This window comes from Mustelus asterias, unplaced genomic scaffold (assembly GCF_964213995.1).
Source record: "Mustelus asterias unplaced genomic scaffold, sMusAst1.hap1.1 HAP1_SCAFFOLD_114, whole genome shotgun sequence".
Classification (NCBI taxonomy): Eukaryota; Metazoa; Chordata; class Chondrichthyes; order Carcharhiniformes; family Triakidae; genus Mustelus; species Mustelus asterias.
In genome coordinates this window covers 917,450-939,605 of record NW_027590155.1, presented here as the reverse complement: position 1 = coordinate 939,605, position 22,156 = coordinate 917,450, and the positions used below count along the sequence as shown (strand labels likewise).

At 43.2% G+C, this 22,156-nt stretch overlaps 3 non-coding genes across 3 annotated transcripts; 2 read left to right on the top strand and 1 right to left on the bottom strand.

The window, feature by feature from the left end:
- Positions 1-12,050: 12,050 nt before the first annotated feature.
- Positions 12,051-12,123, bottom strand: trnat-ugu (transfer RNA threonine (anticodon UGU)). The gene has a single exon. It is a non-coding gene; the product is annotated as a tRNA-Thr (tRNA).
- Positions 12,124-15,754: 3,631 nt separating this feature from the next.
- On the top strand, positions 15,755-15,827 carry trnak-cuu (transfer RNA lysine (anticodon CUU)). The gene has a single exon. It is a non-coding gene; the product is annotated as a tRNA-Lys (tRNA).
- A 5,515-nt stretch (positions 15,828-21,342) lies between these two features.
- trnap-ugg (transfer RNA proline (anticodon UGG)) lies at positions 21,343-21,432 on the top strand. Its single transcript is given in 2 exon segments — positions 21,343-21,378; positions 21,397-21,432. It is a non-coding gene; the product is annotated as a tRNA-Pro (tRNA).
- The last annotated feature ends 724 nt before the right edge of the window (positions 21,433-22,156 follow it).

The window sequence follows — 22,156 nt, the reverse complement described above, 5'->3', positions numbered from 1 at the left end:
CTGTGGGGGGGGGTAAAGTAGTCAAAGGGGTTTGCATAGTATTGTAAACGATGTGGTCATGTTGTAGTTCTCGACTATGTTTTTAAAAAAGAGAATTGGGGTTGGATATATAACAGCACTCGTTGACACCCTAATATAGTGTGTCTTCGTCTTAATTGCGGAATTCGTTATTGCGTTCGACTTTAAGCAAATGGTTGGTGGCTCAGTACCATCCAGAGGCGGTGGTTGTACTTTTATTTTCCCCATAAGCATTCATTGTCGCGCAGTTCCGGCTTGTGAACAGAGGCAAGAATAAAAATATTTCTCAAGTGTTGCCGCTCGACTGTTGTCAAGTGTTGTCACCATTATTTATTTAATGAATATTCATATCATCCAAATCACATGGTATAATATATATTCATTTCAAATATGCAATTAAAGTTAAGAATTAGAGTCTTGGCTGGATGTGTTTGTGTATCAGTTCTCCGATGAGTCCTCATCTGAGACTGGGAAACAATGTCTCAGTATTCTGTAGGTTCAATAAAATTGTCTCTCAGTCTTCTGAACTCCAGGGAATTTCAACCCAATTTACCCAGCCTCTCATCCCAGGAGAACTCTCTCATCACAGGAACCTACCCAGTGGACCGTCTCCGATGGAAGGGTAGCCTTTTTCGAAAATAACAAGCATTGTGGATATCAGAACTGCACCGAATATTTCACACTTGCTCCCAACAAAACCCTGTATAAATGTAAATTGGTGTTTTTATTCTTATACATCAATCTGTTGGCAATAAAAACCAAAATGCTATTCCCTTCCTATTGTTTGCTGCACCACCATGCTATCTTCCTGCGTTCCTTGTACAAACACATCCAAATCTCTCAAGACAAACGCTTATATTAGGAAAGACGATGGCCTGGTGATATTATCGCGAGATTATTTATCCAGAAACTCATCCAATTTTATGGGGCCCCGCTTTTGAATCCTGCCACGGCACGTTGTAGAATTGTTTTTCAATAAAAACTATCTGGAATTAAGAATCTACTGATGACCATGAAACCATTGTCGATTGTCGGAAAAACAAACATTGAGTTCGGTAATGTGCTTTACGGAAGGAAACCTGCCGTCCCTTATCCGGCCTGGCCTACACTGACTCCAGAGCTGCAGCAAAGTGTTTGATCCTAACTGTCCCAGGGCAACCAGGATGGGCAATAAATGCTGGCCGGCAGCGACACCCATTTCTAATCAATTAAAAATGAACTAGGTCACCTTCACAAACATTGTCTGCTCTTTCTCCGTTTATGAACAAGATAAGATCTTTCTGGGCAACATGGTGGCACTGATGCCTCACAGCGCCAGGGGCCCGGTTTCAATTCCCGGCATTGGTTACCGTCTGTGCAGAATCTGCATGCTTTCTCCGTGTTGCGTGGGTTTCCTGCGGGTGCCCCTTCTTATTCCCACAGAGTGAAAGATGTGCTGGTTAGGTACATTGGCCATGCTAAATTAGCTGTCAATTTACCCGAGAAGGTGGCGGTTCTGCCGATGACGTAATTGTCACAGAAACTTCATTGCGGTGTTAAAGTAAGCTTAATTGTGGCACTAATGAATAAACTTTAAACTGTCCAACTGATGCAACCACTGAGCTATGGAGCCAATTCCTGCGCCCAGCGTGGAGTTGGTGTATCATCATCAGTGGAGCGAAGAAGAGATTGAATTTTCAGGTGGGTGATATTTGATGGATGTGGAAATATCCGAGGTGGAGAACAAGGCGTCAATCGATGAGACTTGAAAGAGGAAGAATTTGACATGTGTGTCAGTTGTTTTTGTGATAAATGTCTGCCGTGTCATTCTTCTTCAGAGTTTGTTATTGTTACATCTCTGATTTTTCCGGCTCTGATACAATTCATACAGCTGAAGATTAATCTTGTTTCTCCCTTAACAGACACTGTGAGGCGTGCTTTCGTTTAATGAAGAGTTAAATAAGAAGTTATTCGCTACTTGCCTGGTACTCCAACGTGGAACATGGCGATGAAACCTGACCACGGCATGCCAGGGAAGCTAATATCAGAGATTTGAAATTCTTTGATAACCATCTCTGTCTCCACCGCTTCATTTCAAGTCACTTTCGCTACTGACATTGTCACACAGTCATTCTAACATCTTATGACCAACTGAAGCAAATTATGCCTTCTTCCTTTTATGTTCAGATACTTTCATCTCCAGAAATTCAGTCCGTGCTGAGCAAAGCGCTCTGTTTAGTTAACAGTTTATCATCACTTCCGGGCCAGAGCTATGGAAACATTGACTCTGAACCACTAGACCACCCAGGCTCCACCATCACTTCCTCGATGTTGTCTTTTCCACCATTCATGGTGTCATGTAATCCATCCTGCTTTGTGCCCTATCACAAAAATCCTTTTTTTTCCCCTTTCGCTGAGTGATTCCTGACTTTACAATCAGAAAATACTGGGAATACTCAGTCGGTCAGTTCATGTTTAGTGACAAACGCGCAAATAATTCCAGTAGTCGAATCCCTCTGAAATTAAAAGCTTTTGTTTTTTTTTGTGCAGGCAAAATACTGCGGATGATGGAACCTGAAACAAAAATAGAAAAATGCTGGAAAATCTTAGCAGGTCTGACAGCAGCTGTCGAGAGAGAATAGAGCCATCGTTTCGAGTCCGGAGCTCTGACGAAGGGTCATCCAGACTTGAAAGTTTGGCTCTTTCCTCTCTCCACAGATGCTGTCATGTCTCTTTCGACCTTCCAACCTTTTCTGTTTATGATGAAAGTATTTCTGCCGCGATCAAACTAGGGATCTTTCGTGTGTAAGGCGAATGTGACAACCACTGCACCACAGAAACATTGCGATGCAATGATTCAAGGAAACTGGTTCCACAAACCCATCAATTGCAAACAATAATTTACATTTGCGTTCCATTGGAATTTGTGTGATAACAAAGGTATTTCATAAAGTTAAGGAACTGGACATATAGCGGTGATGAGATTCGATCACACGCTTCAACTACTATCACTGCCCAGTCAGTTCTCTCACAGCACCAGGTTAAAGTCCAACAGGTTTATTTGGTAGCACGAACTTTCGGAGCACTGTCCGAATCAGGTGACTCACGTGATGAAGGGGCGTGCTCCGAAAGCTTGTGCTACCCAAATAAACCTGTTGGACTTTAACCTGGTGCTGTGAGATTATTTACTGTGCCTACCCCAGTCCAGCGCCGGAAACTCCACATCATTACTGCCCTGAGCTCATCAATTGTACCAGCAGAACCTATTGATGCCGTATCTGGTATTGCCAATGAACAGCATCAATGGAGTAGAATTGGGTCACATGAACCATTGAGCCTCCTCCATGACTGAATCAAGGCAGATCCACAGCCTCAATCCCAATTTCCCAGCTTATACCAACAGCCCTTCATTCACTTAGATTCCAACAACTCTCCACCTCAACCTTCAAAGTCTTCATCAACTGAAGATTCACAGACCTCTGTGCCGCTACAGAATTGATGCAAGATGGCGTCCGAGCGAGGCGAACTCTTGGAAGCTGTGCCCAGCATACCTTCTAACTCTATCTTTTACTCTCGTTCTATGCTTCTAAAACTTCATTCTAACTCTTTTAAACTCTCTCACAATGCTTCAATTCAATTTCTAGCATCCCGGCTATGACTGTAACACTACACTCTGCACTCTCTCGTTTCCTTCTCTATGAACGGTATGCTTTGTCTGTACAGCGCGCAAGAAACAATGCTTTTTATTGTATGCTATTACATGTGACAATAATAAGTCAAATAATTCCAAAGATTCACAAGCCTTGGAGTGAAGAAATATCTCCATATCTCAGTCATGAATGGCTGAAACATTAACCAGAAAATGTAAGCCCAGAGTACCTTGCTGCGGCACTTTTGCCATTGTCGAACCGGAACATCACTCATTTGCCATGGCTAAGCCATCTAGCCTGCATCAGCTGCATCGTGAGTGTGACAGTGGAAGCAGAAAAGCAACAGTATGCCAGCGGCGACTTTGCTGAGGGTATTCTTTTTCAATAAATGGTAAAGAACAAATTTACATTTTGTCTGCTCCAATCCAGTTCATATGCAACAGCGATCAAGAATCGGGGAAAATTCAAAAAAATATTAATTTCGATAATGTTTCGACCGTATTTTGAATCGGGGAACTCATCGTATATGAAATGAACATGTTAACTCCGACAATCCAGAAACTCTGCTCATGACCAATGTGACCGGCCGAGAATATCAAACCGTGCAGTCTGATTGCAATTTAAATCCTTGTTTTATTGAAATATAATTCGGTTGCAAACCTTAGCCATGTGGCAGAGTCATTGATCTAACATAAGATTCAGAAAATAACATTTGTCCCGAATTTTATCTCTTTCTCCATGAATGCAGTTGCAGAATATTATTCAAGCATTGGGGGAGTGTAAATGCCACATGGCTGTGAGATAATGTGATTCCTTGATATTTAATAACACTTAGAGATGGGGCAGCTGCTTTGAAAAGTTTTTATCAACTTTTTTTGAACACAATAATCAGTATACTTCAGGAACACAGGTGACACATGGAAGTGTTTAGAATTTGATGCGTGTGCACAGATTCTACCAAACCTGCTGAGAATTTCCACCATCTCATGCTTGTATTATAAATACAGGTTTTATCAGAACATAAAACGGCAAGACGGCAATGATAAATGAAATAGTCCCACAAGCTGTTCACGTGTAACTTTCAATTTCCAAAACCCACCAGCCTCATCATTACTGATCCTGTGAAAACGTACCTTGTAAAACACGGCAGGCATTCGTCTCTCAAAGAACTGAAACGCCTCAAATGTGAACTCTCTGCTCTCAATCTCAGGACTTTTCAATTATAAAAGCAGCATTCTGGTGAAAGTTTAACTCAGTCCTCATTCCACTGATCTTTGCCGACTTGCTGTGGATTTCCCTCATTGAACACATTTCAGGTTGGGACAGACAGATTCCTGATCTATCTGAGAAAGAAGAGGAATGGGCAGGAAAATGGAAACCCAAGATCAAACATAGGTTAAAGTTTCGAGTTCAGTTATTGAGTTTAATAATTTTGAAATATATAAATTGTTACAAATAATATGTCAGAGATAAATGTTCAATAAACTAACGTCGGCTAACAGTAGAGGCAGAAACACACGATAAGTTTTTTTTTAAATGTTGCCCAAGGACTCAGTGACACTCAAAAACCAAGAGACAATGAAAGCAGATGGAGTGGAGAAAAAACTGAAAACGCCGCCCCTGGATGGTCTCGAACCATCAACCTTTCGGTTAACACTCGAACGCACAAACAATTGCGCCACAGAGACTGACACAACTAGAACCTACAAGGCATCCTAAATCAGGGTGACAGCGTGTTGACTGCAAGTTAGACGCCAATTCAATTTTCACCAAACCTGACACAGAAGGACCAAATGATGGCATCGTTTACAAATCTAAACATGTATATTTTATTATTTTACCCCACAGTGTTGTTGTGGTGTAATGGTTAATCCCTTCTCCTAACATGGAAAAGGGCCGTTTGAAAGAGCAGGGAGGGACAGACTGTTCCCACTGACTGGGCTCAGTAACAGAGGACTTGGAATGAAGATCATGAAATAATTGCATTTATATAGAACCTATCCCGACCTGCGGACGTCACAAAGCACTTTCCAGTCAATGAAGGGCAGTTTTAATTGAAAAAAAAATCAATTAAGCGCGGAAGCAGGCATTCGATTTGAATGCAGAAACGTCGTGACCTGCAGTCAAATGCTCTATCCCTAAGCTATATTCCCTTTCTGCTCAGCTCCCGTTTTGTCGCTCGTTAGTCCTCTGTCTCGCGTGGTCTATACTTATGTTTGCTCCTCTGTGTGCGTCACTGTGCTTACGTACACCAAGGGTGTGAACGCGTTTTTTTTTAACCATCACAAACTCTATTCACTTACTTTATAAATCTTCTTGGTAAATGTACAGAAGATGGCCATAGGCTGAAAGTTGCGAGATGAAATTGACCTTTTCTGTTATTTGTGAGTGAAGGGTGCTTCTTGACTGAGTTCCCGTATGTTCCATTGTGCAAGATGATTAAAAGTTTTCTTTGATCAACATTTAAACAGACAGCGGATTCACTCGGTGTGATGGTGGTCCAAGTTCTATGTCTGCGATCACAGCATCAGTTCACGTCACTTACTGTAAACCCAATATTTCTAATAGTTTGGACGTCCCAATATTTCTAATACGTTGGATGTTTAATCTAATTTACTTCATTTTATATTTCATTATTTCCATCTCAGATCTATTTCCACCAGAGGCAAGTCTCTCTTTCAAAGTGTTCTGTTCAGGTTGAACATCAGTTAGTCCTTCATGCAGTGGCAACAACGATTACTTTTCGCTGCCGTATAAAAGCGGCAATGAGGTGAAGTAGTCACACAAGCTGCTCATGTGTTCCTCTCAATTTCCAAAATCCACCAACCTCATCACTGCAGCTCCTGTGTAATCACTGTACAGTACACCCACCGGCTCCCTATTATCCACAGGACACGCGACTGCTTCAAATATCTTGTGAATGGTCTCATGCTGCGGTGCAAACATTCTGTGATACTCTGCTTTCCTCACTCTCAGGCCATGGACTACACAGTACTTGTTCATTTATCTCTCCTGAATTGTTCCTTATCAGAGCCCTTTCCTGTTGTTATGCTTTCTAGCTCCTGGATTTCACTTGTTTAAAACTTCCTACATTTCCAACCTTTACCCGTTGAAAAGAAAAGTTATGCAGGTGTAAGAGGAGATTCCTTTCCCTGTGTGCACACGCTGCCTGGCTTCATGAGTTTTTCCAGCGCTTCCAACTTCCACTGCAGTTGTCAGATCAGATTCGGATGGCAATATAATATCTGTATTTGAGCCCACCTTGCAGCAGTGGCTCGTTGGTCTAGGGGTATGATTCTCGCTTTGGGTGTTGTGATTTGCCAGTTTGCGAGAGGCCTTGGGTTCAAATCCCAGACAAGCCCCGTTGTTGTTAGCAATGGCGAAGTCTTGCTCATTTCTTTGCCGTAGACAGGGCAGGATGAGTTTACTCACCGTTCGGTTTGGGAAACTGCCTCTCAAGCAATTCGATATGTTTTCAAAAGTTGACTATGCTTTTGAACATTCTCTTTGTCCCGAGTCAACGATTCAGAGGACCCAATGCTTGTGGACTCCGGCCGCTGGCTTTGTCTACCTTGTTATTCATGCATTAGATGTGGCTGACTCCCCCACTCACTGTCTATATCTGTCTCTTTGTTTCTGTGTATCGACGTCAGTCTCTTTCACTGTCTCAGTCTCTCTTTGTGCCTCTATCAACTTTCCATACTTTGCTCTTACTTCCCTCTATTCTCGCGCTGTTTGTGTAACCAAGATTCACTGGATTGATTGTTGTGATGAGGCAGTTGCCCTTGGAGGAGAGATTCATTGCTGTTACCATGTTCTCCCTGGGGTATGGAAGAATGAAAAGTGATCCCATTGAAAAGTCTGGAAAGGCGAGACTGTTTGACAGTGTACATGCTGAGAGATTGTTTCCACCGCCCCTCTCCCCCACTCCCCAAACCCGCAACACCCCCTCCACCCCCCACCCCCACTCCTCCCCTGCCTTTTGCTGGAATCTGGAGTGCCTTGAACTGGACTCACGTTATCCGGATGGTGTGTCAACCATTTAGGACTGAGTTGAGGAGACAATTCCGCACTCAGAGGCCATCGTCATACTGAACAGAAGGGATTACTGCAAAGAGGTGTACCGACAACTGAACAACGAGGAACACTACAGACAGTTACCCACAGATCCGACTAAAGAACACACCCGTCAACTCAGCACTCCGATCAAAACCTTTGATCCGGGCCTTCAGAGCACCCTCCGTGCTCTCATCCCACGTACTCCCCGCGTTGGAGATCACTACTGCCTCCCAAAGATACACAAGGTAAAAACACCCGGCCGTCCCATCGTATCGGGCAATGGGACCCTGTGCGAGAACCTCTCCGGCTATGTCGAGGGCATCCTGAAACCCATGGTACAAAGAACCCCCAGCTTTTGTCGCGACACGGCGGTCTTCCTACAGAAACTCAACACACATGGAGCAGTTGAACCAGGAGCACTCCTCGTCACAATGGATGTCTCGGCACTCTACACCAGCATCCCCCACGATGATGGCATTGCTGCAACGGCCTCAGTACTCAACGCCGAAAACTGCCAGTTTCCAGATGCAATTTTACAACTCATCCGCTTCATCCTGGACCACAATGTCTTCACCTTCAACAACCAGTTCTTCATCCAGACACACCGAACAGCCGTGGGGGCCAAATTCGCACCTCAATATGCCAACCTCTTCATGCACAGGTTCGACCAAGCCGACTTCACCGCACAGTGCCTTCAATCGATGCTATACACTAGATACATCGATGACATTTTCTTCCTTTGGACTCGTGGTGAACAATCACTGAAACAACTATATGATGACATCAACAAGTTCCATCCGACCATCAGACTCACCATGGACTACTCTCCGGAATTGGTTGCATTCTTGGACACACGCATCTCCATTAAGGACGGTCACCTCAGCAAATCACTGCACCGCAAGCCCACGGATAACCTCACGATGCTCCACTCTCCAGCTTCCACCCTGAACACGTTAATCATAGAAAGAAACCCTACAGTACAGAAAGAGGCCATTCGGCCCATCTAGTCTGCACCGACCACAATCCCACCCAGGCCCTACCCCCATATCCCTACATATTTACCCACTAATCCCTCTAACCTATGCATCTCAGGACACTAAGGGCAATTTTTAACATGGCCAATCAACATAACCCGCATATCTTTGGACTGTGGGAGGAAACCGGAGCACCCGGAGGAAACCCACGCAGACGCGAGGAGAATGTGCAAACTCCACACAGACAGTGACCCAAGCCGGGAATCGAACCCAGGTCGCTGGAGCTGTGAAGCAGCAGTGCTAAGCACTGTGCTACCGTGCCGCCATCCCATACGGACAAGCCCTCCGTACACACAGGATCTGCTCTGATGAGGAGGATCGCAACAGACACCTCCAGACGCTGAAAGATGCCCTCATAAGAACAGGATATGGCGCTCGACTCATCGATCGACAGTTCCGACGCGCCACAGCGAAAAACCGCACCGACCTCCTCAGAAGACAAACATGGGACACGGTGCACAGAGTACCGTTCGTCGTCCAGTACTTCCCCGGAGCGGAGAAGCTACGGCATCTCCTCCGGAGCCTTCACATGTCATTGGTGAAGACGAACATCTCGCCACGGCCATCCCCACACCCCCACTTCTTGCCTTCAAATAACCGCACAACCTCAAACAGTCTATTGTCCGCAGCAAACTACCCAGCCTTCAGGAGAACAGTGACCATGACACCACACAACCCTGCCACAGCAACCTCTGTAAGACGTGCCGGATCATCGACACGGATGCCATCATCGCACGTGAGAACACCATCCACCAGGTACACGGTACATACTCTTGCAACTCGGTCAACGTTGTCTACCTGATAAGCTGCAGGAAAGGATGTCCCGAGGCATGGTACATTGGGGAAACCATGCAAACGCTACTACAACGGATGAATGAACACCGCTCGACAATCACCAGGCAAGACTGTTCTCTTCCTGTGGGGGAGCACTTCAGCGGTCACGGGCATTCAGCCTCTGATCTCCGGGTAAGTGTTCTCCAAGGCGGCCTTCACGACACACGACAGCGCAGAGTTGCTGAGCAGAAATGGATAGCCAAATTCCGCACACAAGAGGACGGCCTCAACCGGGGTATTGGATTCATGTCACACTTTCGGTAACCCCCACAGCTTGCCTCCTGGACTTGCAGAATCTCACTGGCTCTCCTGTCTGGAGACAATACACATTTCTTTAACCTGTGCCTAATGCTCCCTCCACTCACATTGTCTGTATCTTTAAGACCTGGTTGGCTGTCAGGATTGGCATTCTAATCAGTATTCTGTAACTTGATTTTCTGTCTCTGTGTGCCTTGTTTGCGAGCAGATATCCACTCCATCTGACGAAGGGGCAGCGCTCCGAAAGCTAATGGCATTTGCTACCAAATAAACCTGTTGGACTTTAACCTGGTGTTGTTAAAACTCTCAGTGTGTTTACCCCAGTCCAACGTCGGCATCTCCACATCAGGTAAAAAAAGGCCAGAGGAACAGCCATCGCTCGATAATATCTTGGGTGACCATCTCCAGAGGCCAGGGCAGCCAATCAAAAAACATTTGCTTCTGCAGCAGTTCTCCACCCCTGACAGATTAAAATTCGCTTAAGAAAACTATCTAACCGAAGGATACGGAGTTAGAAAGACCTTACAGATCGCACAACTACTGCAGAACTCCAAAATCTTCTGAATCCCATCGAGGCTGTTTGTATAATTTCTTTGAGAGTGACTGAAATTCTGTTATTACAGTATTGGTAATGAATGTTCCTGGTATTATTTGAACAGCATTTCAGTCGAACCGTACCTTAATTAACATGTTTTACTTGTTTACTTAATGTTCTTGGTTATTTGAATAAAATAGCTTGTTGATTATTCACTCAAAGTGAGTGACAGGAATTTTTATCATTAATAAGCCTCTGAACGTTTATAAAAAACAGTTCGCAGTGTCACAAATAGTTTTTTCCAGATTACGATGTGAGATAAAGGGGATGAGCCTCTGTATCATAACAGTATGGTAATTTACTGAATAACAGCAAGACTGACAAAGTTTGGACAATATTTCACTGTTACAGAAGGGAACAAAGTAAATCTGTGTCGGGAATATAAGCAGAAACAGGAATAGCGGGAGTCCATTTGGCTCGGGGTGCTCTCAAACCTCCACACTTTCAATTGGCAGGTAAGTTTCCAGAACAAGTTTACTGCATAAATAATACAGGAGTTTAAATTCAGGGCTTTCACTGCCTGGATTCAATTCAATTCCCTGTCTCGATATTGTGCTAATTGTTGTAACTCACACTCAGTTGCTAGTTTAAAAAGAGCCATATTAGACTCAGAACCTTAACTCTCTGTCCGATTCACATTTGCTGCAGTACCTGCTGAGAACTTCCAGCACTTTCTGTTTTTATTTTAACATGAATTACTAGCTTGATCATCCACATGAACACAATAAATCGGAGCAGGAGTAGACCACTCGGTCCATCGAGCGTGTTCCCGAAATTCAGTACCGTGATGGCTGATCTTGGGGTACAACTCAGTTTTTCACCAGCTCCCCATATCCCTGAATTCCCCGAGAGGCCAGAAACCTGTCTATCCCAACCTTAAATGTATTCGATGATGGAGCTTCCATAACTGTCTGGCATAAAGAATTTCAAAGATTCACAACCATTTCAGTGAAGTAATTTCTCCTTATCTTAGGCCGAAATGATCAGCCCATTTTCCTGAGACTGTACTGCCGTGGGTTAGATTTCCCGACAAGCAGAAGAAATCTCTCAGTCTCCACCCTGTCAAACCCAATCAGACTTGTGCAGGTTTAATGAAATCGCCTCTCATTCTTCCAAACTCCAGGGATTTTCAGCCCAATTTACTCAGCCTCTCATCATACGACAACTCCCTCATCCCAGGGATGATCATCTGCTGAACCTTATCTGCACCGTTTCCAATGTAAACATATCCTTTATTAAATGTGAATATCATATCTGCACAGAATATTCAACATGTGGTCTCAACAAAACCCTGTGCAACTTCAGCAACACCTCGTTATACTTGGACTCCAGTCTGCCGTCAATAAAGACCAAAATGCAATTTTCCTTCCAATCATTGCCTGCACCTACATGCCAGCTTTCTGCATTCCTTGTACAAACGCATATCTTCTCTGCTCAATATCGACTCTTACCTTTTTCAGCTCTTCAAATATGTCTTGCTCTTTCTATTTTTTTTACGAAGAAGGAAATATCTATTCGCTTTCCAAAGCGACAGCCGATCTGCGCCTCCACTCATCAAAGCTCTCTATTTTTAGGGACTTTCTTCCCCTTTCCGACAGCTTCCATAAGCTGAACTTCGCCCATAGGCTCCAGCAAGAATTGAACTCGCGACCCCTGGTTTACAAGACCAGTGCTCTAACCACTGTGCTACGGAACCAAATGCTGCACCAAGCTTCCAGAAAGTGCAGCATTATCCGTGGATCGAGGACCAGGATCGGGTTTGAGGACGGAGATTTTTGATGAATGTGGAAATGTCTGAGGTGGGGAGCCAGAAGTTAAAAGATAGAAGTTGAAAGTGACATGATTTGACATGTGTATTGTGTATGTACTTGACATGTATGTTGTGTGTGTCATGTGGTTCTTCTTCAGAGTTTATCGTCAATGTTACATCTCTGATTTTTCCATCTCTGATACAAGTTCATCCAGCTGGAAGATTTAGCTTGTTGTTCACTTCACGGACGCTGCTTTTATTAAATGAAGAAATGAACAAAAGTGTACTCACTCCGTGACTGGGAATCCAAAACGCGTCACGGCGCCGACGCTGATCACTGGACCCTCAGTGACGCTGAAGTGACAATTTTGCAGGAGTTGATCATCTCTGCACCCATTGCTTCATTTCCAATAACTTTCAATTTAAAAAAAGTCACAATGAGGAATGACGGGAAGCGCTCATGACAGGATTTGAACCTCAGTTTGAAAATCCCAATACATCCCCTGGGCCGGGACTGCAGTCTCAATGTTTGCAATCCTGCTGTTTATTTCGACAGACAACCATTCAACCGGTGTTCCCGTTTGTATTCTCTATCGGAGCAACTCCACTCTTCCCAGCTTTGACAAAGGGTCATCTGGAATCGAAATGCCAGCTTTCTTCACTCCTTACAGATGCTGGTGAGGTTTTCCAGCATTTTCTCTTTTTGTTTCCGATTCCAGAATCCACGATAATTTGCTCCACTCCTTCCGCACTCGTTCCTTTACCTCAACAACTGTTGACATTGGTATGTCGCTCCTCTTTCTTCATGGCAAATACGACACAACACAAATTTTTGCATTCAATCTGAAATGCTGGACTTCAGCTGCAGGGACCAAAACGCAAGCCCATTCTGGCAGTGGCTGCAGTCGAACCAACAACTCCATCGTAACTGGATTTTCAGCGACTGGCTTAGATTACTCGGCACCGTTACCACGTCAGCAACTGTGTCCTTTACTGGTATCGTCATTGAAATTATCAACAAAGGAGCTGCGACAGTCCATCAGTTGGCTTGAGCCTGCTCCTTCACTGAATCAATTTATCCTGAACTGTGTAACAAACAGGAATCACATCCAGTCAGAAACAGAATGAGCTGCAGTGAAGGACCAGCACCATTTAAACTGCCCTTAACCATGTCTGGTTCCCGATATCCTGCCAGAAATGACAAAAAAAAACCTCCTGTTGAATTTGCTCAGTCTTCACTTCAGGACACGAGGCGACATTTTGTTTTATCTGTTCCACAAGGCAATAACTGACATTTGTTTTTACGGTTTGGATGAGAGCAACAAATCTCCATTGCCTGACCACCAATCCAAACAGCAGTGAAAGTGTCAAACTCTGACCACCAGACCAGCTGCTTGTAGCCTGTTTTACAACTTGCTTTACACACACTGCATGTGTTGCTTTATTTTTCGCGCCAGGACAGACTACATTCACCACAAGCAAGTCTCTGTTGCAAAATGGCACTTTCAGTTACCAGCCTAGTGATACATTCAATCAGTGACAACATACAACAGACATTCCACTTACAGTTATTAATTTCACTTCCGACTGTTCGAAACTGGAGAGAACCTTTTCCAAATATTTTCGTTGCAGATTGAGGGACAAGTTGAATAATTCAGTGTGAACGCCAAAATCTGATCAATTTACCATCCAAATGTTACCTTACATCACCATCTCTGTTGTCAGCGCTTTCCAGCCGATCACTGTCTTTCTTGCAACTGTGTTTTTGACCTGTTGCACATGTGACATTTCCAGCTGTGATGTCAACTTGCAAAACTCACTCGGCTGATATTAGTAGATCTGCTTTCGATCAGATAGTAAATCAGGCTATTTTTTAATAGTTTGCCGAGAGCTATAAATAATCATTTCCTGAGCGGGAATTGAAAACAAACAACACTGGGGAGTACAGAATACAACCCACTGGACTCCCAGGGTCATGGGTGAACTGTGTGTTTCAAAATGACTTTCCATATATCCCTGAATGTGTCCAGTTTGGAGGGAACATAAGTGACTGCTTCAGCTAATGACAACACCGATTGTGCTTGCTGGGACATGAAATCGACAGTGAGGTGAAATACTCACACAAGATGCTGAAGTGATCGTGCTTTATAAAATTCTTAATAGTATTAAAGAAAGTAAAATCTTTTTTCTTATGCGCAATCGGGAACACCATGTCAAATGTATAGGTTGAGAGGTGGTAGATTTAAAACTGAGATGAGGAGGAACTGCTTTTCACTAAGGGTCGTGAATTTGTGGAATGCATTGCCGCATAGCGCGGTTGAGTCTGAATCATTAAATGATTTCAAGAAAGAGACAGATATATTCCTGATAATTAAAGGGATGAGGGGATATTGGAACAGGTAGGGAGGTGGATTTGAGACCAGGGAGAGATCAGTCATGAACTGATTGCATGACGGTTCAGGCTCGAAGCGCTGAATTTGCCCACTTCTGCTCCTAATTCTATGTTCCTAAGTGCAAATTTCAATTTTCAAAACCCACCAACTCATCACTGTGGCTCCAATGTAATCTACGTACATTACATCCACAGGTTCCCCTTCATCCACACCACAACTGAGTCCTGTAAGGGGCTTAGGAATGGCCCCATTCTGTGGTGTAATTTCTTTAAAATTCATTGTTTCCCTCATTTAATCTCTCCTGATTTACACCCGGCAAGAGGCCTCAAACCCTCTTGCTATGCGGCTGGATAACACTTGTTTAAAACTTCCTACATTTCTAAAAATTCCCAGTTATTCCCAATGAAAGGTTATGGAGCTAAAATATAAGATTTGTTCTCCTGTGCACACAAGCTGTCTGGCTTTCTGAGTTTTTCCAGCATTTTCACCTGTCACTGCAGAAGTCTGAGCAGCTTTGGATGTCAATGGAAATATTTTCATTGTTAATATGCTTGTGGCCATTCACTTTATCGCTGTTCACCAGTTTCGAGGACCCCATGTTTGTTGGTTGAGACAGCTGGCTGTGTAATTATTGTTATTCATTCGTGGGTTGTGGAAGTGTACCACACTCGCTATTTCTGTTTTTCATGTCTCTATATATCTCCCTCAGACTCTCTGACTATGTTTTTATTACGTTGACATATTTTGCTCCTTGCTCTGTCCATTATTTCGCTGTCTGTGTGTATCCGAGGTTCACTGGATTGATTTCTGCGTTTCTCCTGCAAGGAGAGAATCAGTGGGATGAGTCTGTTCGCTCTGGAGTTTAGAATTATCTGAGGTGATCTTACTGAAAAGTCTGAAACGGGGAAACCGTTTGACAGTGCAAATGTTGAGTTCCCTCCACTCCTGACTAAATTATTAAGAACAAAGAAAAATAAGGTGAATGATGTTAGAGGAGGTTGGAATATTTGGGAGAGGCGAAGCTAAGAATTTCAACATGTGAGTAATGTTATTAATGACTGAGAGGAATGGAAAGGAACTTTGGGGATTATGTCAGTAGATTCATTGTAAACTTTGAAATCAGAACAAGCTGAGACACCAGATGGAAAAACCATATTTGTTATGGAAAGCCGGTTACTCCATGTGCCCGGCTAGCTCAGTCGGTAGAGCATGAGACTCTTAATCTCAGGGTCGTGGGTTCTAGCCCCACGTTGGGCGACATTGATTTTTAAACTTTGCCTCATTCCTGGGTGAATTCCAGATCTCCGTTCCTCCAGAAGTGTCACCGCTCAAACTGAGTCTTTCTCCTTTCTGCGTTGTTTATCTCACAGTTGTGGGTTTCTGACTGAAAACTGCCTCCAGCTCACTGGAAGGCGGGGAGTTTAGCGCTGAACTCAGCGAGAGGTTTTGTTCTTATTAATTATGAGATTTAAACCCAGCTCGGCGAGATTGTGTCAGTGGGAACAATAATCATCTCCATTGTAATTCAATCACTCCAGTCTTCCATCCGATCAAAAGACCGTTTGTTCTTTCCTCCTCTCCCTCTCTATTTTCCTTGACTCTGTACTTGTTTGTAAACCATTAAATCACTACTTTTTTCCAGTTAGGGTCAAAGGTCAGCAACCTGAATCATTCACTCTCTTTCCCTCTCCACAGAAGCTGTTAAAGCTGATGCGTCCTTCCAACATTTTCTGTTTTGAGGTGGGATTCGCAGCAACTACAAAACCTAGTTTTGGATCACAGTGGTTCACTTTTCTCTGACTGAATCTTACCTGTTTGAACAGTTGAAAGGCTGAGGTTTTAAATAATGAGACAGCAGAATATGTCACCCTATTTGACATGAAATGAAACAAAATGAGAATTAATCATTTCTTAAAATGCTGCGAATGCAATATATATTTCATTGTCAATGCCAGCATTTGTTGTCCACCCCTATTTCCCACTGAACTGCGTATTTTGCTGGGCCATTTCAGAGGTCAGTTAAAAATCAATCACATTGCCTTTCCTCTGGAGTCCCATGGAGGGCAGAAAGGAGAGGGATGACAGATTTCCTTCTGCAAGATGTGTTTTCATGACAATCGGAAAACAAAGCTTCATTACTGAGACGAGCTTTCACTTCCGTTTCAGTTCTAGACTGCGGTGGGATCGTGACCTCTGAGCCTGGGCCACAGGATTCATACTCCACTCATTTTACCACTACGTCACAATCTTCCCGGAAGAGTGTAAGTTTAAATCCTTCACATGGAATCAAACTACTTAATTTCACATTGAAAACAAACATTTAAAGCAGTGTACTGTTGAAATCAGTGTCGTACACTCAGGATACCGGGGAACTGACGAGATATCTATTGCTTTCATTCAAAGACAGAAAAATGTGGTGAATCCTCAGCGTGAGTGATGAAGGAGCTGCGCTCCGAAAGCTCGTGATTTCAAACAAACCTGTTGCACTTTAACCTGGTGTTGTGAGAATTCTTACCGGGTACTGAAGGGCATTTCATTTACAATTCGCAAAAAGATTATTTTTATAAAATTAACAGCTTTCAGCAAATCGCACTGCAATCACATTGCAGACGGTGCAGTGAGTTACTCTCCTGGCCTCATTGTATCAGCCCCAGAGGACGATTTCTCAAGAACACAAAACGCTCAGCGATAAAGAGATCGGAGGCTTCATTCATCAGGGATTACCCGAGAGCACGTGACCTTTCTCCCAAATCACACACGCACACACACGCCCACAATTGCTCAATAATGCTCAGGTCACCTCAATTTCCGTGTTGGTTTCGTCGATAGAATTCGCTGCTTTAACTGCCATGGTTTGGGTTCGATTCACGGTTAGGGAATGATGATTCATTGCTCTCGTGCAACACATGAATTAAGGAGAGTGGATATTGCTCCCTGGTCGAAAACGGGAGAGATACTTGTGGCAGGTTGAACAGGAAGAAGGAAAAATCTGCCCCATTCCACAATCCTGTCAATTACCCACAACAATTCATATTTACATTCGGAAGTCTTACAACACCAGGTCTATTTGGAGTCAGGAGCTTTCGGGGCGCTGATCAAACAAAGCAAATTGATTTTATTATCGGAGCAAATGAACCTGTTGGATTTTAACATGATGCTGTGAGACTTCTTATTGTGCCCACCCCAGTCCAACGCCGGTATCTCGACATCATATTTACATTGCAATTGCTGGTACCAACTGTCAGAATGAGTGAGTTACCTTCGACTGCATAAAATTTCACTGTAGCTCACCACATTCAAAGAGTAGTGTTTGTTATAAACCTTATTGTGGTAAATCTGTTGAAATCCTTCAGCTTATCACTGCTCTGCTTTCATCACACTGGAAGCTAATGTGAAAAGATGAATAATTTCAAAGCTGAACAACGTGCACAAGACAGGAAGGAGAATGCGACTGTGAATAATTGGCACTGTGGAATCCCTGTATTCAGTCGATGGGAGAACCAGGAGAATGAAATCCTCATGGTCCAGTGCTGAGGATTTGGCGCTTTCAGGGTCATTGATCGGCTTCAATATGCTAAGATTTAAAGTTTTTGATAATCCATTTAACAAACCTGAGTTGTTTCCTGATCGAAAACAGCTCTGTCAGAAGCAGTGGAGTTAGATCTATATTTGTGTCCGAATTGGAAATGTCACATGGGCAACAGTTCAAGAACAAACACAGATAGTGAAGGACAGTGATAGGCTGCAAAGCGCTGCCAATAGATCAGGAATTTGTCTGTCCCAACCTGAAATGTGTTCAATGAGGGAAATACACAGTAAGTCGGCAAAGATCAGTGGAGTGAGGACTGAGTTAAACTTTCACCAGAATGCTGTTTTTATAATTGCAAAGTCCTGAGATTGAGAGCAGAGAGTTGACATTTGAGGCGTTTCAGTTCTTTGAGAGATGAATGCCTGCCGTGTTTTACAAGGTAAGTTTCACAGGATCAGTAATGATGAGATTGGTGGGTTTCGGAAATTAAAATTTACACGTGAACAGCTTGTGGGACTATTTCATTTATCGTTGCCGTCTGGCAGTGTGTTTTATATTCTGATAAAACCTGTATTTATAATACAAGCATAAGATGGTGGAAATTCTCAGCAGGTTTGGCAGAATCTGTGGACAGGCATCAAATTCGAAACACTTCCATTTGTCACCTGTCTTCCTGAAGTATACTGATTATTGTTTTCAAAAAAACTGATAATACCTTTTCAAAGCAGCTGTCCCATCTCTAAGTGTTATTAAATATTAAGGAATCACATTATCTCACAGCCATGTGGCATTTATAATTCCCCAATGCTTGAATAATATTCTGCAACTGCAGTCATGGAGAAAGAGATAAAATTCGGGACAAATGCTATTTTCTAAATCTTATGTTAGATCAATGACTCTGCCACATGGCTAAGGTTTACAACAGAATTATAATTCTCCAAAGCAAGGATTTAAATTGCAATCAGACTGCACTGTTTGATATTCTAGGCCGGTCACATTGGTCATGAGCAGAGCTTCTGGATTGTAGGAGTTAACATGTTCATTTCATATACGAAAGGCTCCCCGATTCAAAATAAGGTCGAAACACAATTGAAATTAACATTTTTTTAAATTTTCCCCGATTCTAGATCGTTGTTGCATATGAGCTGAATTGGAGCAAACAAAATGTTAGTTTGTACTTCATCATTGATTGCAAAAATGCCCTGAGGGGGTATAGCTCATTGATATTAAGGGAATATAGCTTAGGGGTCGGGCATTTGACTGCAAGTCAAGACGTTTCTGCATTCAAATCGGATGCCTCTTTCCGCGCTTAATAGATTTTGTTTTCAATCTAAACTGTCTTTCATTGGCTGGAAAGCAGGAAAATGGAAACTCAAGGTCAAACATGGGTTGAAGTTTCGAGTTCAGTTATTGAGTTTAATAACATTTGAAAGATATAAATTGTTACAAATAATATGTGAGAGATAAATGTTCAATAAACTAACGTCGGCTAACACACGATAAGTATTTTTAGTGTTGCCCAAGGACTCAGTGACACTCAAAAACCGAGAGACAATGAAAGTAGATGGAGAGAAAAAAAATTGGAAGCGCCATCCTTGGATGTTTTCGAACCACCAACTTTTCAATTAACAGCTGAACGCGCTGGTCAATTGCGCCACAGAGACTGACACATCTGTAGCCCACGTGGCATCTTAAATCATAGTGTTAAAGTGTTGGCTGCAAATTCGATGCCAATTTAATTTTCACCAAACCTGACACAGAAAGACCAAATGTTGGCATCGTTTACAAATCTAAACATGTATGTTTTACTATTTTACCCCACAGTGTTGTTGTGGTGTAATAGTCAATCCCTTCTCCAAACATGGGAAAAGGGCCGTTTGATAGTGCAGGGAGGGACAGATTGTTCCCACTGATTGGGCTCAGTAACAGAGGACTGGGATTGAAGGTCATGAAATGTTTGCATTGATATAGAACCTCTCCCGACCAGTGGACGTCACAAAGCGCTTTCCAGCCAATGAAGGGCAGTTTAGATTGAAAACAAAATCTATTAAGCGCGGAAGGAGGCATCCGATTTGAATGCAGAAGCGTCTTGACTTGCAGTCAAATGCCCGACCCCTAAGCTATATTCCCTTAATGTCTAACCTCCGTTTTGTCGCTCTTTAGTCCTCTGTCTCGCGTGGTCTATGGTTATGTTTGTTCCTCTGTGTCCGTCACTATGCTTACGTACCTCATGGGCGTGGACATTTTTTTTACCATCACAAACTCTATTCACTTACTTTATAAATCTTCATGGTAAATGTACGGAACATAGCAAGAAGTTTAAAGTTGTGAGGTGAAATTGATCCTTTCTGTTATTTGTGAGTGGAGGGTGCTTATTGACTGAGTTACCGTACGTTCCATTGTGCAAGGTGATTAAAATTTTTCTTTGATCAACATTTAAACAGACAGCGGATTCACTCGGTGTGATGGTGGGTTCCAGTTCTATATCTGCGATCACAGCATCAATTCATGCCACTTACTGTCAACCCAATATTTCTAATAGTTTGGATGACCCAATATTTCTAATACGTTGGATGTTTAATCTAATTTACTTCGTTTTATATTTCATTATTTTCATCTCAGATCTATCTCCACCAGAGGCAAGTCTCGCTTTCAAAATGTTCTGTTCAGGTGGAACATAAGATAGTCCTTCATCCAATGGCAACAAGGATTACTTTTCGCTGCAGCATGAAAGCGGCAATGAGATGAAATAGTCAGACAAGCTGCTCATGTGTTCCTCTCAATTTCCCAAATCCACCAACCTCATCACTGCAGCTCCTGTGAAATCGCTGGACAGTACACCCACCGGCTCCATATTATCCACAGGACACGCGACTTCTTCAAAGATTTTGTGCATGGTCTCATTCTGCGGTGCAAACATTCTATGATACTCTGCTTTCCTCACGCTCAGACCATGGACTGTCAACAAGTTGTTCATTTATCTCTCTTGAATTGTACCCGGTCCTGTTGTTATGTTTCCTAGCTCCTGGATTTCACTTGTTTAAAACTTCCTACATTTCCAAACTTTCCCAGCTTAAAGGGTAAAATGAAAGGTTATGAAGGTGTGAGAAGAGAGTCCTTTCCCTGTGCGCACTTGCTGCCTGACTTGCTGAGTTTTTCCAGCGCTTCCAGCTTTCAGTACAGCTGTCTGATCAGATTTGTATGACAATATAATATCCGTATTTGAGCAACTCCCACAGCAGCGGCTCGTTGGTCTAGGGGTATGATTCTCACTTTGGGTGTTATGATATGCAAGACTGCGAGAGGTCCCGGGTTCAAATCCCGGACGAGCCCCATTGTTGTTGTTTGCAATGACAAAGCCTTGTTCAATGGCAAAGTCTTGTTCATTTCTTTGTCGTGCACACGGCAGGATGTGTTTTCCCGTGGTTTGGTTTGGGAAACTGACAACACAAGGAATCTAACAACACAATGCACTCACAGGCAATTCAAGATGTTTTCAAAAGTTGTCTATTCTTTTGGACATTCTCTTTACCCCTAGTCAACAATTCAGAGGACCCAATGCTTGTGGGTTCCGGCCGCTGGCTTTGTGTACATTGTTATTCATTCAGACGATGTGGCTGACTCCCCCACGCACTGTCTATATCTGTCTCTCTTTGTTTCTGTTTAACGACCTCATTATTTTTCACTCTTTCAGTCTCTCACTGTTCTCTATCCACTTTCCATAGTGTGTTCTTCTTTCCCTCTATTCTCGCACTGTCTGTGTAACGAAGGTTCAATGGATTGATTGCTGTGATGAGACAGTTGCCCTTGGAGGAGAGATTCATTGTGGTTATCCCTTTCTCTCTAATAAAAAGTGATCCCATTGACAAGTCTGCAACGGCGAGACTGTTTGATAGTGTACATGCTGAGGGATTGTTTCCATCGCTCCCCCCAGTTCTCCTCCTCCCCACCCCCACCACCGCCCGCTGGGGTAAGCACAGTACGAAGTCTCACAACACCAGGTTAAAGTCCAACAGGTTTATTTGGTAGCACAAGCCACAAGCTTTCGGAGCACTGC